This window comes from Homalodisca vitripennis, chromosome 5, assembly GCF_021130785.1.
Source record: "Homalodisca vitripennis isolate AUS2020 chromosome 5, UT_GWSS_2.1, whole genome shotgun sequence".
Lineage (NCBI taxonomy): Eukaryota > Metazoa > Arthropoda > Insecta > Hemiptera > Cicadellidae > Homalodisca > Homalodisca vitripennis.
The window spans coordinates 137,560,322-137,576,032 of record NC_060211.1 but is presented as its reverse complement, the minus strand read 5'-3'; positions in this window follow the sequence as shown (position 1 = coordinate 137,576,032).

Below are 15,711 nucleotides of genomic sequence, written 5' to 3'. Positions count from 1 at the left end.
TTAATGAAATCAGATTTAAGAACAAGAAAATTGTGAGGGGAATGTAGGGGTAAGTCAGGAGGGTTGCTGTATTTGTGCAAAGGATGTTTATACAGCAGCCGGCTTACACACCCATAACCCCGTAATATTTAGTTTCTGTCTACAATTCATAGCTTTGCTCTAAATAATATTCCTTCTGATACCGCAGACATCCAGCAAGGTATTCATAACAATATAGAAACGAATCCTATTTTTAATCTTTAATGCACACAAATTTGACTGTTTGTAATCCATTTCTTTTAAATAATTCATAAGATAATATTTATTTCATTTTCTTACTACAGAATTAGAAACTAATAAGATGAATAATATCTAAAACCTTCAGCAAAAAAACATTATATATTAAATTATTATCTTATGAGAAATACGCAATTTTAAAATTCTGAATGCCGTTTCTTGATACCTCCCAAAGTCTACACAAAATCTACTAGAGATCTGGATAAAATAGTATGGATAAAATAAAACTGTTACTCTTTTATATCTTCATTCATCAATAATAAATTGTAATTCAAACAAAGAACATAGAATGTATTCCTGTACAGAGTCTATAAAACTTTATATGCACATCTATCCACTTACTTTATGATTTAGTAAACAGTTAACTGTTTGTGAATAAATTAGAAGTGGTATCAAGCGATTTGATATTTCAGACTTTTTATACTGTTTTTAAACCATAAACATAGAATAGCAGCAAAATTAAAAAAAAACAATATAGTTCAAAAGATTTTTAATTAACATATCTAATTTGAATAAGTTAACTGTACGAGATAAGGATGCATTATAATGAACTGCTTGTGCCAGTCGCAGCCCTTTGAAGGGATTACGCTGGATCCAAGCCTCGTTTTATTCACTAAATGGTTTAGGTCTAAATCTGCGGACCCACAGTTCATATTATAATGAACCCGTTGTAAAAGCGTGTAATGGTCACGGCTTTAAGTTATTATATATACCTTCAACGTTTGATCAGCATGGGATGTTATGTTTTCTGTATTTCCTGTATTTATAGTTGCCGTACTTGTTGCTCAATGTCCTGTTTTAAGCTGTCGTACTATGCCTCAATGGAACATGTACGAGTGGGGTTTAAAAATTCTTCAATGAGTCGATGTTCACTGACGATCTTCTCATTATGGTGGCTGTCTCATTCATCCTCTGTAAATAGGTATTAAACGTAGCTTATAATTTAGCAGTACGCTGCTGCACTTTATTTAGACATAATTATTCACAGAAGTTTTGGATAGGGGAGGAGATATCATATTTAATGTATCACTAAATAATTTAGGCAAGATAAAAAATTGTAATATTTATAAATTTTAGTACAAAACAATACATGAAGTCAACCTTAAACAGTAACCTAACTCACATCCGCGGGTAGCACGGGATTATCAACATTTACATTTCCGGTTTACTCATCCGAGCCGGATGTTGTTTCTGCGCGAATACCTTTGGAAGCACATTTAACAACAATCGTAGTGTTTGATCACAGTATACAGCATTATACTGAAATCAACTGACTTATTAATTTATTTCATTTGAAAAATGTACGATAAAAGAAAAGCGTGGGAAATACAACTGTTATGCACAATATAGATAAATTATATAGTTATTGATATTTATAATGTGCATAGCATTTAGTCCAAAAAAGCATATCTTGATTTCAACAATATTAAATAAGTTTATTCGTCTTAAAATTGTATCTAGTTGTAATAAACAATTAATTAGCGGTTTATTATTCTTTTTACTGTACATAAATGTACAGCTGTTTGTAGAAAGGGAAAATTTATTAATTTTGGCCCTATATAGATCATCACGTAATTCTCATTACGTATTGAATCTGGACACACCATCTCTAATAAAAATTTACGATTATTAAAATAAGTTACTAACACAATACACTTAAATGCTTGGGAAACATTTTAAATTAACACAAATCAAGAAAAAAGAAAAACAAATCAATAATGAAGACGTACCAATCCAAAATTCAGTTTTACTCTCATCTCAATTTATAAAGAAATTAAAATGTAATTCTGATTAAATGTTTTATACTGGCTAACCGTACATCCAAATTGTTAACCATATGTTATTATAAAATTAATTATTATTTTAAAAATGTAAACATTTGATAATTTGTGAAGTGCCTGATGATGGAATCTTTGATTCAGAAAGGCCTTGCACAAAATAAAAAATTATATTGGAAAATGCTGTATTCGTTTATACTAGTGATTGTACAATAAACCTTTTTCCAATGCTCCAAGATTCTACTACTATGTTAGTTATTCAACAAACATATTAATAGATTAACATACTAGATATCTTCAGAAATATTTCATGTACAGGCTTTAAAATTTGCATGAACATTCATTTCTAAATAGACAAGAATCATTTCTATGACAGTGCAACTCCAATTCGAAATTAAAACCACAAGAGTAAGTCGGTTCGGTAGTCTGATAGAATTTCTTTTTGTCATTGGATGTAATAATTTCTTGTCTTTATGAATTTTTGTTCGTCTATCCGTCCATAGAATATCCTTAAAATTAAATGAATTGCAGATTTAACTTTTTAAGAATCTCGAGTTAAATATGTTCCCAATGGAGGCTGAGATATCTTCTAGGACTTAAGAAGGTTGCTCATAGTTAAATCTAATTGCTATATTGTATGACACTCTAGAACACAATATTATCTGTAGTCTTTTAGATAAGATTTCGATATTTTCTTCTGGTTTTATGTTTAAAACTGTTATTTGTGACCACCGAAATGAATGAATCAATGAAATTTGTAAAATCTTCATATAACATCCCTGTGAACAACGCTATTAATAGGCAAGGCGATCTCTTACGGGTGTTTATACAATAACATTGTTCTAGCTAGCGTAGCCTCGCAGTTCTCCCATAGCCTTGGCAGTTAATTGTTTCAGTACGTGATTATTACATGTCAGATTACGCCAATAATTATTTTAGGTTTAAATTTTAACAATGAGATAAAAACCAAAACTTTAAGTTAATTTGGTTAAATGGTGTTGAGGTTTAGTTATAACGAGTCATTGATTCATAAATGCCTTCGCCTTACAAAAATAGATTATAGCTTTCTATAGAATGTTATACACAATATAACAGTTGGTTTTAAAAAGCTTCAAGGATATCTCAGTCTCTAATAAGACCGTATTTAGTTCGTAGACCTGTAACTAATAGTAATGATTTAAGCGCATTAATCTAAAATTTAATATATATGTGTCTGGAGGTATCAATGATGAAAACAGAAATATTCAGTGTAACGATCTGAATGTTTCTGTTAAATCAGTGATTATAATCACACTTGGGGGTCTCAACTGAATGCTAAATAATTTCAAAATGTCTAGGATCATTAATTTGATGTTTGTCAGATAACACTTATCATGCAGCTAAATAACCGTATGTACGCAGGGGCCAATATTGTAATGCAGTTAACAATATTCCAATAACTTTAATGAATGAATATGAGCACGGTGCACTGCATGCATTCACAGATAAAATATGTCACACTACTAATCACTAAGTTCTTTCAAATTCAAATTGAAAGAGTTCCCAGGGGTGCATTGAACTAATATCTATGTAAATTTGCCTTCAAATAACTGCATATGTTACTAGGTAAGTTTGGCAAACCTTATTAGAGAATATAGGAATATAATCTTACTATAAACCTTATGCTCTTATAAAGTTTATGCATCTGAAATAAAACTCAATTGATGCCGCATCAAAACTCGATAGTTTTTATAAACAGTAGATGAAATTTTTTGAGAAAGTGTTGATATCAAAGTTGACTTTATCAAAGAGGTTTTTAATATAAAGAGAGTAAATAAGTAAATCTAAATATAAGAATGAGAAAGCAACACCAGTTCTAGTTAAATCAGATATAGCATTTCAAATAGATGTATTGTACTACCATAGCCAAATTAATGAGTTGTTCTTTAATATCGGTATTTTATCCACATTCCTCGATCCAGATTCAGTATGAGTAGTTTGGTGGAGGTATAGTGGTATCTTTGGCCGTACTTTCTAATAATTTTAAACGTTAGTATAAAATAAAACAAAAGTACTGCAATGATTAGATATTCTTTTATTAGCAAAACAATATCACAGCCTTGTATGTGTAATATTATAATGTTATAATGTGACCCATTTGGATGGCACATAATTTTAAGATGTTTCAAGATTTTTATAACACAAAACAATTAGGAGCCTGTGTTACGAGAAGGCCCAAAACTTTATAGAACATTTTCATAGCTATATACATGACCAATTTACAGACGAAATACATTAAATGGCAAAAATATGTCTCAAGTATTTGATAGTGACAGAGAACACCCAATATTCAGCCACACAGAATGATCACGTTAAAATTAGTTTCCAAGTTAACAAAAAGAGCAGAGATAAAAATTAAAAAAAAAGATAATTGGTTTCAAAAAGAAAATTTAACCCAAAGAACGGATTAAACTCTTTCATATTATTCCTGATGCCTAAAGAACTTCATGTGATATCAGAAAAATATTATCCTGATTGTCAGCCTTTTCTGATCTGGAATACTATCGTATTATAGGTTCTATAGTACATCATATAGTACTACAACCTATAGTAGTCTATAGTACATACAACCTGTAGTATCTACAACCCATAGTAACCTTCATAGTTAAACCCCATTTTGTATCACATTTACACAAACTTTAGTCCTTAAATTCAGAATATCTAAATGATTTTTTTGCAACCACAGTTTTTATTTAATTTACACATACAATCACTTATATTTTAGGAAAAAACCTAAACAATTATTAAAACTTTAATCTACAGATTTTCAAAAACTTTTCACCCAGACTCTCCAATCGAACACATTTTTGCAGCATTTTGCCATTCTTTGTTTCAATTTTATTTTGTTGACTATGGAAGGAAAGATTGTGAACGAAACAGTATATTGCAGACATTTGCCTTTGTTCAGTGATACAAGAAATAAGTAATGCGTTTCGAGATCTGCAAACTGATCTCTCCCTCAGATAAATAACTAATCTAACACAACTACAATCTAGGTTCAAATAAACATACAGAGCTTTGTGATAAACATGTCAGGAAAATATGATTTGTGTTAACTCCATACACACTATCTCTAAAACATACAAATAATAAAAAGTAAACAAACGTCATTGAAGCTGCATTAAATAATACGGACCACAAATGTCTGCAATAACCGACTGCCTTCTAAACATTAAGTAAGAGCTCATATTCCAGTTCTAGAAACATAGTTTTTCTTATATCTTGTGTCACTGAACTATAAAAAATATCCTAAAAAACCCAGTTTACTATCCTACAACGATTTTAAGATCTAGCAGTCTCGTTGATTAGAGCCATCTCTAGAAACTAAACGTGTGAATCTTAATCTTTGAGTTAAAAGTCTGTTCAGTAGGGACGGCTCACCACGACTAAGCCAAATATCTCAAGATGATTATAAAGGAATGTTCCGCTAAGATTGGAACAAAAAATTAAGGTGTAAGCGTGAAAACTGATCTCTTCCTTGCTCCATACGATATTTTAAAATGAATTAAATATTGCAGTAAACATTAACTATATAACCTACATAATAATTTACTATTGATTGAAATTATAATAATACTAATATTGAAAATATATATAGATGTATATGATAATTTATTAATTTACAATACTAGTATATTCTAAATAATAAGTATTTACTTAGGTCAAGTGTTATCTAGATCATTGTTTTTATTTTTGGTTACGTCATTATATTGGGAAAATATTATGGAGAAATATTCATGGATTTAACTTTTGTATTTGGGTAAACTTCAATGTAATTTCTGTTTTAAAGATAGAGGAATAATACATGATTGCAACTATGTCTGTTTAGAATAATAAAAATATAAAGTTATGTTTCTCGTAATGTAAGGAATACCATGAGGAAAATAGCGTATGTTGGATAAAGGCTTCACTAAGTAATCTCCTCGCTTTAAATTTGATTAATTAATTATATTTCAAACTGCCTGAATAAACAAAAGATCAATATCAAAATATGCCTAAAAAGTCCATAATTATTGTTTATGAAGATTATTTAATTACTTATTACACAATATTTTAATCCATTAACATATGCATGCTCTTGGTCATGGTTCCTGGCCAGCTCATAAGCTTCTTTATCTGGCCGGTCATCCTGTTTCTTCTTTGGGAGAAATCTGTGCACGCAGGGAGTGAAGAGATCAGGACTAAAGGAGGAGATGTTAACAGGCTCCGTCAGTAGTGAGACCACCAGGCCTATCAATATCCCTGATATTGAACCTACCAAGAGGTAGTAGTTGTAGGACAGTTGGTATATTAGTGCCACAGAACTGTCCGCCACCACTGGGGAACCCACCCCCGTGTAGTTGAACAACAGGGATGTACTGGAGCTGTAATATTGAAAAGTGAATTATACTCCTGAACCTTCAGGTATCACTCTGTTCAGAATTAAAAAAATAAATATACCTCATGCATAACACATCTCATCAAGATACATATTTATAGGCTGTGCCTTTCGGAATATGCGTCTCAAGACGGAATATCATTTTTTTAATATTCTTTAACCACACTTGGTATATAATAGTGCAATCACGAGGTTACGATCAGGTTTACCTAGAACTCCTAAAATATAACACGATGATGTTTTAACTAATTGCATACACTACTGTAAGATAATTTCAAAATAATAAGAAAATAAATTATAGCTAAACACTCAAATTATAGAAAACAAAAGTATACGACCATTGCAATTAGGGTACATTTCCATTGTAGGTCATAAGATATGCATCGTCACATCTTGAAACCTTGAACCCAGCCTTTATGAAGGTTTTTATAATAACACGGTACATTCTTCACAGTTTTATATTGTAAATTTCATTCAGCATTTATGCATCTGGTTCTAAACCCTTTTGATTCTACGTTTATCTCTTAAGGCACAAGGCACCGGGAAGATTCGTCTTCTCTCGATAATATTTTCGCTTGACGTAAAAAGCCCCCTCCCATTTGAGGCTTCAGCTTCTCTAACTCTTGGGCATATAGGTATTTTAGGTCTGGAAATATTGCCTCCTGGAAATCATAGTCTTTTCAATCCTCTGGTGTCATGAAACGTATTGAGCCTTAATAGCCTTAATAGCGTTAAAATACGGGACCTTCATAAAACTATGTAACATTAATATGTTACATAGTTTTCAGATCCCCTTCCATGGAAATTTCAATTAACCTTAAACGATGAACCTCTGGAATATGTTGGTCTCCGGACATATTCTAGCCAATCTAAAGTCTGTAGTCTTATATTTTGAAACATCTAGCCTAAAGATTTCCTTTTTGTCTAAAATGGTTTCTATCTTAAAGACTTCTTATAATTCCCCTAACTATTAGTTATCGGTTTTGGGAGGTTCAAAAGACTTTTGGTATTCTTCAACACTTTAAACTTTTTGATCCAGAAAGATCATAATATCTAGAAGATTAGTTCATCTATAATACTACATTTTCAAGTAACTTTTCAATACCGTGATTTTCTGGCGTTTGGGGACTCCTGTCACCTAAAAGCGTTTCACCTCCATAAATTCAAATTATGAGAGAGTTTCGATCGTATTGACGATCCCAGATATTGGTAAGCTCCCGTTGACAAGAAAACAAGGATTATGTAAAGATTTGGTCTTACTTAGAGAACCAGAATGATGAACGTAAGCACAAAGTATGCTCTTCACTTCTGAAAAGGCTTTCGACATATACAAAGATTGCAAAATATAATTTAGACGTACAATTTGATGTACCGTCTAGTTTACCAATTTTATGGCCATATATTAATTTGTGTTTTCTTAATTTTATGTCAGTTAGTTTTTGACATTATAAACAAAGCATAGATTCTGACTCTCGAAAGTATTTTTGTTAATACATAACAATAGCATATTTGCAAAGTACTTTTTATTTATTCAAAATAAAGGGAAATTTTAATATGAAAGTTTATTTGGGAGGAACATTTATATTCTAAACCACCAATTGATAATGCTAAAAGTACACCCTATTGACCTAAGAATATTAATTAAATTTTCCTATTCTTTACTGACCAAAATTAGTAATGAGTGATTCTTTTGAGTTCCATAAAAATACTTGTGCTATGTAGTCACAGAGTAAAGGAAATTTCCCAAAAAAAAAGAGATTAAAGGAGTTGTGTGGAATTTTTCTTTATATTGGTTGGGGATAAATAAGCGTAATGACCAAAATTAAAGAGTGTGTAAGACATTTTCCATAATTTTAGATAGTCTCATAAAACGTAAACCTTCGTAACTAGTCCCTCAAAGAGCGCAACTTAATGTTTTATTTTTTTTAGCTACATAAATATTCAAGCAAACGACACCTAATTCAGAGTTCTCAATCACCTTTTATGAAAGTAAACCTTAGAGCAACATAGCACTAAACTTAGTAAAAACTCTTTTTTAGTCACCAAGCATCTGGAATTTGAAGTGTTGCACAACTTCCCACACTAAATGTAAACTATAATTTTTATAGGATAACTTTACTAGATAACTTTAGTGGTATAGCCAGATTCCCAAATAAATATTAGTTGTCGGTATAACGTGACTTGTATATTATAAGTGGTCTTCCGAAGACCATCTCCAGATGATTAGTATAAATAGGCATTATTTACTAAATATATGTACTAAATTTTATATACTAAATTTTTAAACTTCTTTATTCAGATATTATTTAAAAGCGTTAGTATATTGAACATTAGTTACATTTAAATTATAGTAGGAAATAATAACAGCAGATTTTGTAAAGGTTAGTTTTTTAGGAAAACAGAAAAGAATCTCCACTGTCATCTAAAGTGTATTTTGTTCCAATAACATTAATTTCAATAGTTTTATTAATCGTGTTGTATTTGTTTTTGTTGTGTTGTGTTGTGTTGTATCGTGTGTTCTGGCATAAAAGCTGTAGATACTCACTTGAAATTCTCCAGTATCGTGGTAGGACAATTGTCAATACTAGTGATCTTCCCTGGGAACTTCAATTGTCCTGTCATTATGTAGTATTGAGCATTGAAGGTTATCCAAGCTGACAGCAAGAAACTTGTAATTGCACCTGTCAGCGCCCCCTGAAACAGCAACTTCATTTTTGTAACAAATTTGTGTAAAGCTTGCGTTAATTGTACGCCGCAGTATAACTTTCAGAGCTTAGTGCAATAAAAACTAATGATCTTGGTTATTACTATCACAGACTTATCTAGTTCAAATATCAATAGAATTAATCGTTATAAGAGTATTTTATTGAATAAAAGTAACCTTTCTTGGATGGTTTCAAATTATATTAATACCAATGTACTATCAGCTTTCTAAATTTGACGATTCCGGATATATTTCATGTAGAAATATGTTATAGAAAGATATATTTATTATTATCTGTGACAACACCCACATTCGTTTTAATTTTAAAAATTTACAAAAATAAAAAATTACTTTCTTTCAGAATGTTTTTTAAGGTAATTAAAATTATGAAATAGTTCTTTCATGTTTTTGAAAATTATTCGTATAGTAAAATGTGTACCAAAATGTTTTGAAGATATAACAGAGCATCTAATCAACTTTTATATAAAATGTGTCATAATGTAATAGGAAACTTTGTTTACCTTTAGGATACCAAGAGTGAATAAAGCCGTTGCTGATCCCATAACAATGCCTAGTATTGTTACTCTCAGCTGAAACATATCAGTACCTATTATAAACAGATGATTAGTAATTAATAATAAAATATATGCAAGACTGCGCAAAATGCTAATTACATATATTAATAATCATGACTGCAGACAGTAATTCAACATAATAGATGAACCAGCATTCACAATACATTTTCCTATTAACTAAACATACAACATGTTTCTCTTAAAAGACAACTATTTCATTCCCTTATTTTACTACATATATTGGAAGTGGGTTTGTATTATTTCAACCTCTATCTCAGATCTTAAAATGATAAAAAATATGGTATTTTATAAATTTAAAATTATGTCTAATCTTATAGAGTGAATTCAGGCCGCTTTAAAAAATTTATATTTCCCATAAATTTTAGACTTATCCGTTGCTTTTTTATTATAATTTTTGCATATTGTGTACTTGATAATGTACTATAATTTATTCAACGCTAAATCCAATATCTTTCTTTTAAGTATAAAAAGCTATAACAGAATTATAATTCCTAAAATAATTTCTAGGACTTGTTACTAGACTGTCTCCTAGGAGTTATTTGATATAGTCACGTAAATGTAGAAGAATTCATCTGGTAAGATAAGTCAATGTAAACACTCTACTATAGCAAATAACTCCTATGAGACAGTATAGTAAACAATAAGGGGAGTAATCTAAATCTTTATGAAAATTCCATTTATATGTTAAAATTAATAGCGTTTAAAACTACACATTTTATTACTACATCATACTGTACAATCAGATTGTAATAAGATGTGCCAGCTACTATCGAAATAATGAATAGTTGTTAAATATTCCGTTGGTTTTACGATGGATTTTCTTCAACAAACCCAAACGTTTATTATCTATTATTAAAGTAAGTTTTCAATAGAATAACCGTTACCTGCAATAGTGTCCCCAATTTTTCCACAACGAAGATCAACAATACTGATGTAATACCTAATATAATAACTATGGATCTAATTATTTTGCACTCTGTGCTCTCTGAGTGCTGGACGTCTGGGAAGTACACCTCCATTATGTCTTTATACAGCATCCCCCGATGGAGTTGAGCCAAGACGACACCGAGCTGGAAAATATATTTAAAAATGTATAGTATAGCACAATTTCACCATACAAGCTACACACAATTAAAATAAATTAATCGATTGCTATAGTTAATGATACATACTTGTACTTTTAGACCCTATGAAATATCTGCAAAGCTTTTTTGGGCCGGAAAAGTAAGGCTCATAAAAGTGAGTGACATTTGGTTTTAAAAATCTAAAGACAAAATAGTAGCTCCACGTACTAGAATAAAACATTTATTATGAATGGATTTTAAGTCTGAATATACCCTGATCCAATACAACGTTCGAAGCCCAATAGATTGTGTGTAATAATACACAGTAAGTTTAATGAATAATGGAAAGACTAATAAAATTATAAGTTACTGTAACTAAGACATAATAAAAAGGCATAATATTGATACCCACAGAATGGATTAAAAAATAACATATAGTCATTCTTCTCAACCATTTTACTAAAACATTAATGAGCATCGAAAACAATGCATATTTAGCAACTAAAGAAAGCTGTATAAACCTTAATTCAGGACTGAATCAATTTTTTTAACTTGTTTTTGAAATTAAGAGTTCAGAATTCTGTTTATTTAGGAAGTTAAATTACAAATTAGAAGAAAGATGGAGTCTAGATACTTAAGTTACCTAAAAGACTAATTATTATTATTCAATGTGTGCTTTCACTAAAACCACTAATCTAAGTATATGTGATAAAGCAAACCAAGGTGAACAGTTTGTCATTAATGACTGCTTTTTACTGTAGTTCACTCTGCTGTAGTTACATACTTTACCATGCTAAATAACAAATGTCACGAACGATAATTAATAACGATTCTGTATTTAGATAACTTTTTCAAATTTTATTATATTTCTTTTACATGTTATACTCAAAGGGAAAAAATTACAATCAAACAACTCGAATACCTAGAAATGTGTTGTATCAGGTAAACTCTTTTAAGTTGTTTATAGTAGATATGGAATACTATTTTACGTAAAGCAACACAACAGAAATATTATTACAATTTTATATTTTGTGATAAATTTTTGTAAAAATAAACCGATGTGCTAAATTCATATTAAATAATATTCTTAAGATGAAGAAATTACACGTCTTTGAACAGTTTTGCAAATATCATAAGAGTTATAAAAACTCTTTTAAAGTACACGTATGTTATGTCAAGTTATATTAAGTTATAAATCTTAATTACATTCTTTAAATTCTGTACCGTTTTGTAGCAGGAGAGCGTTAATCACCGGAAAATAAATTGGGAACGCTTATAAGCCACGAGTGAACTTAAAAGTCGTGATCTTATATTCTAAACCAACTGAAAGGGGATATTTTAGCAGGAAATGTTGCATAACTTTGTTTCACAAGTTCTATTATGAGATGAATAAAAGTAAATTAATCTGAACAATATCCTCTTTGCCGATACCATGGTAACCAATGGGCAGGATCATGCAGTATCTGACGCAGTATCTTGTGTTACAAGGATGGATTACTTGATTTAGATTTAGGTTTACTACTGTATTTATATTAAATTAATATTTCAACAATATAGAGATAACAAACAATACAATTTTGGCCCTTTTTCTATTTATACATTTGAAATATTAGGTTTAATATAAATCTATTTAACAGCATACAAGAATATTAGTTATATTTATTCTGCCAGTATGGTGTAATAGGAACTATAGGTCCTACAATATATTGAAAGTAATTTAATTAAATTTCGCATACGTTAACTCTTTTGATAAACTTGGATTAAAATTACCTATAGTACTTTTTGTTTTTTTACTTGCAGGTGATACCCTCTTCCAGTCAGATGGTTCCCTTGTACGTATCGGAGGTGGGGAGAAAATATCCTGGACTGGCAGGACTGTTTGTCTCAGGGATCCTCAGCTCTTTTCTTAGGTAACACAGACCATTCATTACATTAATCTTATGAGTATGAAGTGCAACTCAAAAATACCTTTTTGGGATATTTCCTTAAAGGATTTAGCTATCAAATAAATACGTATGTGGGACCGCCCTGTCCTGTAATGTTTGGAATAAGGTTTGCAATAATAGGTAAATTGCATGTCGTATTTGAATCAAAAGCATATACAAGTCTGAAAATCGTATATTTCTTACATTTTAGGCATGGAAGAAAACTTTACTTTTCTTACATAACTATATCATACATCATAAACATGGAACAAATCACTAAAGGTAACTGGAGTTCATAAAAACTTTGTCGACATAATGTTTTATCTCATTTATGTGCTAATGTTTTTAGTTCGTAATATTCTGACTGAAAATCGTTAAATAAAATTTAACCTTCTCTCAACAACGAACAAAATTAGTAGGTACAATTAATTATTTATATTGCTAATGATCTGTAATTATAAGCAGGGTCACTCATTTCTTACTTCTTTTTAAATTTTGATTGTATAGAACATGTCCTTTATACAAGTATATACAGTTGACCTTGTATTATTTATTACACATGCAATGAAATCTAAAATGTCATGTTCTCAAAATTAAAACAAAATAACTGTTAAAAGAAAACATTTGTTACACCTTTAATTTTTGCAAAATTGTACTTTTTTAAACATTAAATACAGTTGTTTTTAATCCCAACACATTCACTATTTAAATAATACGTATTTAGATACGTATTTTTACTTAGACATTTTAGCTGTATACAACGTCGAACAATTAGTTTTCTCATGTCTTGAGCATTGTCGTTGTGTCTGTTATTATTAATACAGTTTACCTGTGCAGCTATTTTTAAAATATTAGTATCTTATATACTTGTCATGATATTATCAGCTGTTACTAATTCAGCATTCCTTTTGTGCGGCCATTTTTATGTTATTTTTTATCTTTTATAATTACCATGGTGTCAGATTTATTGTCAGTACAGCTTGACTTTGTCCGGTATTTTTATAATGTTCTTATCTTTTATAATTGTAATAGTATCATTTGTTATTATTAACACATCTTGCTTTATGTACGGCCATTTTATAATATTTTTATCGTTAATAATTGCCGTGATGTCATCTGTTATTAATTATTCAGCTTGTCTCGTGCGGTTATTTATTATAATTTATGTATATTTTGTAAAGCTTCATGTGGATTCCCCTAGAATTCATCGCGGAACCTCCGTAAAATAGGCAGGTCAGCAAATATAACAGCACAAGAAATTTAACTCCCAGAAAAAACTATTCTGGAAGAAATGAAATTTTTCTTTCAGAAGTTTCTACTGACAATAACATCCAAATATTTATCAATAGTTTAAAAATTATACGAAGGACATCAAATATTTCCTCATAACTTTTCACTAGCCCTCTAAAATTGATTAAGCCAAAATTAGTAGCAGAAATTACTCTTCTTGGAGTAAACCTTCTTGGGAGTGATACTGGTTTGGGGGCACTAACATATTTATGTGTAAGTATTTAGTTTTCTTCGTGAAGCAGTCACTACAATGAACTATTCATTAATTCAGATAAGCTTTTAGTCCTGAAGATTCTTCTATGAATACAGAAGGATATTGTTGAGTATAACCGTTGTTCAGTAAATGTTAATTATATTATATGTATTGTACGTGTTCTTTATAGTAGTGAACACTGCGAATAACTGGAGCTAGGTAGGTAAATCTCCAAGAATAATTCAATCCCAATTTTTCCTGTCTCTTCATTTCCTTATATTTTATTCATCTGTCTTGGAAACACACGGATATTGCAAAAAGCAAGTTTCAAACAATATATATATATATATATATATATATATATATATATATATATATATATATATATATATATATATACGGTCTGGTATATACGACTTGATTAACTTTTACTAGGAAAAAACCCAAACAATAACTTCAGCGTAACAATATCTGTTATAAAGAACTTAAGTGATCAATTAAAATAATTTTCTTTCGCTGGTTATTTTTTGAAACATCAGGGTTTGGGGGATGACAGAAAAATTCATCTTCCTATGTAATTATCTGTTTTTACTAGATATTCATGGAATTATATATATACTGTATATACCCCCAATAAAGAATTGTATACTAAATCGGTTTTTATTTATTGCCTTTGTTATGTAAACTAAAAAACCAATTATTAATGAAAGCTATCTAAATTTTATATTATCAAATTAAGGACTTGTTTATTTTATTTATTAACAATTGGTTTTACAAATAAAGAAATTTAGTAGTAAGATTAATCATTTAGCAAATTCTGTAAAAAGCCTTTTATTGCTCGCTTAAAAACAATTTTCTTTTGATGAAGCACTCACCCCGGCATCCACTGGATCACACTGGTAGTATCTGGCGTACAGAGTCATGCCTAAGAATATTGACAGGTTCGTAACGATGCCTAAACTGACATCTGTGTAAAACAGTGCCCTGGAAAATATGTTTCACTTTGTAGGAATTAATAATAAGAACAGTGTGTTTAATCATTTTATTATAACATGCAATACTATTCGCTAATAGCTAATAGGAAATATGCTACTGCTGTTGCTTTATAAATCACACCCAATTCCGTAAGGAAGAAATGTGATGCGATTATATGCTAGAATCTATAATGAATATTCAATTTTATAGAGCATTAGTCTCCACTTCACTTACGTGTGTGTTATTGTATACACTTGTGTGTTTGTAAACCCTTAAAACTTTTATTTTTCAAATTCTCAATGCACTTGGAACAATTCATCCTTTGTTTTTTTTTAATTGTTAGTTTCCCTTGTTTCCTTGTGCATAAACCCCACACTAAGGAAATGTAGTCTGGGATAGTGTTATCACTAAAGTAGCAGCTTTTTGTCTTCTTTAATTGAGCAAGTGTCTTTCTGTTAACTTAAATTATTCAAATATCCAAAAAGAAAGCTCT